Here is a 3,695-nt window from a genome sequence, read left to right on the forward strand (position 1 = left end):
GTCACATGTACTGTGGCTCTGTGAAGCACACCCAGCACCTACTGACACTCAGTGGAGATTAGTAAGGTCATGAACATACAAACTTTAAGACCTATCCCTCTACCCCAGGTTCATGGAATAACAAAGAAGAAGGGCAAAAAGAATAGAAGATTCAGAGGATGAGGAGGCTTCTGGACAGGAAGTGGTGGTTAGGTACATGAACTCACAGCATCTGTGGTTACCTACACAAGATTTTCACGAGATCAAGAGTTAACATTGTTATGGCGAGTAACTTGATTCTAGACAACTCGTATGCCTTAGGCCAGAGCCTATTGCAATTATCCTGCTAAATAATAAAAACCTGTATTATACCTACAGATTGGTACTTCAACTTTCATCAGAGAAGCTTCCTTTTGCGGTAGACAGTGATTGACACAGGCATCCACAATCTGTCAAAGTTCAGAGAATTAGAGACTGCCTCTGGAATGCTCTTCCCTAAGTGGTACATCTGATCACATTTCAATCACCCAAGGTTCAGGATTTATTGTAGAAGACTATAAGTGGATAATTTCAAGGATACTGTTTTCTGGACATGGCAGGAGAGTTGCACATATGAACTCACAGTTGTGATGGCACACAATACACACGACCTGTGCAAATCCAAGGCAGCTAAAATCCTCCCATGGGGAGGAGAGGTGGGTATGAAGTCCCACATCTAGCTAGGAGGCTACTGAATGTCAATTGATAACTTCTATGAAGGGAGGGAGAGTCACTTTTCTTCAGGTTGGGCAGCCCTTGGCACGTTATCCATGCCCACTGGGTGAGCATATACACATATCTGACTATGGGAAGCATTAAATAAGCTTTTGTTATTTTTTTTAAAGACAAAAACCAAAGCAAATAAACCAACAAAACCCTAAGCAAGATATGAAATAGAGAAGATGAGAGATGCCCGGGACTCAGAGAAGGAAGTTAGAGGTAGGGATCGGGGGGTGAATATGTCCAAGACAGAGTGTATACATGTATGACAGTGATTCTTAGAGTTAGGTTAGCCAACCACTTGACATTGTTGCTGAACTTGCTTGCCACACCTCCTAAAAGGTCAATGCCTGGCTTAAAATCACTCTGGTATACCTCTTGCTTTCTGTGTCAGACAAATGTTTCCAGCCCTTTGCTCAGACTTCTTCCCATAGAATATGCTTCCGGATCAGCAGGCTTTGCTTCCGGATCAGCAGGCTTTGGTCTTAAGCTTGCCATATTATCCCTGTGTCCAAGGCCTTAACTGAAACCAGGGCTCCCTTGGAGCTGCCGCATTTTCCCCATTGACACCAGGTGGAGATAGCTTATTTTCCTTCATTTCATGGTTTGACAGGTAAATACAGGGAATAGGTGGCTGTTTCTCTTTAGGTCACCAGTGTCCTAACACACTTATGAGTACTTTTTTTTGTATGCTGCCTTGCCCCTTCTTTCCTCTAACAAGTCACCTCCATCCTACTCCATTTGTTTCCTTTTATCCCACTTGTTTCTCTTCAAAACAAGCCCCGTTCTCACAAAGAAGAGGTCCAGGACCATGGTAGAGTATACAAGCCTTGGGAGACCTTGCCTTCATCTCTTCTCATCTTATCTTGATCTTAAAAGGCATTTATTTTGTTGGAGATGGGAGTTTATACAGTCTAGGGTTATCCTCACACTCTATGTGACTGAAACTGACCTTCAATCTCCTGATCGTTCTGCCTCCACCTACCAAATGCTGAGACCGCAAGATGCATGCCACCAAACCTAGTTTCTTTTAGGAACATCAGAATACGATGTCATTAGTTGCCCTCAGTGTATACTCTTTGACTTAGAATATTATAGCCTCTTGTACTATCTTATTGTTTTCATGGTCTCTGGATTCCAATCTGGCCTGTAAACCAGAGTAATCTTTTCCAAGTCAAGTCAAATTGTGCTGGCTTCTCATTTAAAACTTACACCTGCAGGTTTCTGGGTTCACACGATAAGAGCTTGGAGGGCTTGCCTCACAGCAAGAGGAAAAGCCAGACAAACATGAAATCAATGAGTCTTCTTGCCCTCACCAGGGAACTGAGGTCACAAGGCAAGCCAACAGCTGAAATGTAGGAAGAAAAACATCTTTTCCTTTACCCGACTTCAAACCTTATGATCTCCATGTAGTCATTTGTAAATATATTTATATCAATGTTCAATATTAGATAAGGTTACCAGAAACATAAATTAGCCTGTATAATAAAATACATTAACAATTCTGTATTTCTCAGTATTTCTTAAGTTTGGCTTCTTGCTTATTCATGTAACATTCCCAGCTGTCTTTACACAGTGTTTTCAGGTGCTGAAAAGTCCTAGCAGCCCAGCTTACCCTTGGCCTAAGAGCAAGATACCTACATTTCAAGCAAGATGCCTACACTTTTTCTTGCTGTCTAAGTTAATTAAGAATTATCGACAGCACAGCTTCTTCAGGGCTTTGTTCTGCTTCACCAAATACACAATCATTCCCTCACACAGGAAAGTTCTTGCTACTCCCAGGAAAGGCCTGAAATAAATTGTCCAGATTTGATCTTTTCTCCTTCAGAATCATCAGTTTCCTTATTTGTTCTTAATTTCACAATTGTCTACTGCAGAAAACAAAATCCCAAACAAATCAAGACCAAAATAAGACAAAGACACCTCCACTTCCCTTTGTGACTAAATTGCTAATTCATTCCATTTCTTTTGTCTTATGTCAATGCTCAATTAGGTGAGATGATTTCTCACGATTCCTTTCAGTTTTGCAACCTTCTTAGACCAACTTGATTTTCCTTTGAATATTATAAATACACCTCGCTATGGAAAGGTAATTTCAATGATTGTTTCACAATGACTATTTAGGAACTCTGCCCAATATGAATTCTCAGCGCTTAATTCATATGCCAGTTTTTCCAGATATTGCTTGTACCTTTAAAAAAAACTTAGGTTTTCATATTATGTAAAAATGTGAGCCACGGGCTTTTACAATTAATCCACCTTACTCTATTACCTCTAGTAAAAATACACATAAACATATTACTGCTAATACTTTTTTACAATTGTCCAAACAGAAAGATTTTTGAGAAAACATCTACTTGAAGCTGTACATTGAGGGCTTCTGTGCTCATTATATAGTTTATTATCTCCAGTGATATGCTCCTTTACTGATAAAGTTGATGCTCTTCTCTTTGCCTCCTGTGTTGAGCACTGCTCTTTGCATTTGCTTCTCAATAAATACTTGTTAAACAAGTAGATAAAAGGATGAATCAATGAATGGATGAAAGGATACAGAAGATAACAGAAAGAGTGTGTTAAGTTAGAATGCTTATCAAGAAACATAATACAAAAGGTGATCTGGATCTAGAAATGTGTGTGTGTGTGTGTGTGTGTGTGTGTGTGTGTGTTGTACACATGGGTTCACCTGCACATGAATGCACTTGAGTGTGGAGACCAAATGTCAAAAGTCAATACTAAATGTCATTCCTGATTGTTTTCCACCTTAAATTTTTAGACAAGGTCTTGAACTGAACCTGAAGCTTATTGAATTAGCCAGGCTAGTCCTTCAATGAACTCCAGGTCTCTGACCATTTATTCTCCCTCCTGACTTCCCAAAGAACTGGGGTTACAGCTTTGAATCGGTGCCCACACCTTTTATGTGAGTACTAGGAATCCATACGCAGGAATCCACCTCACGT

The sequence above is a fragment of the Alexandromys fortis genome, unplaced genomic scaffold (genome assembly GCF_014885135.2).
Source record: "Alexandromys fortis isolate MF-2015 unplaced genomic scaffold, M_Fortis_MF-2015_v1.1 scaffold_4, whole genome shotgun sequence".
NCBI lineage: Eukaryota > Metazoa > Chordata > Mammalia > Rodentia > Cricetidae > Alexandromys > Alexandromys fortis.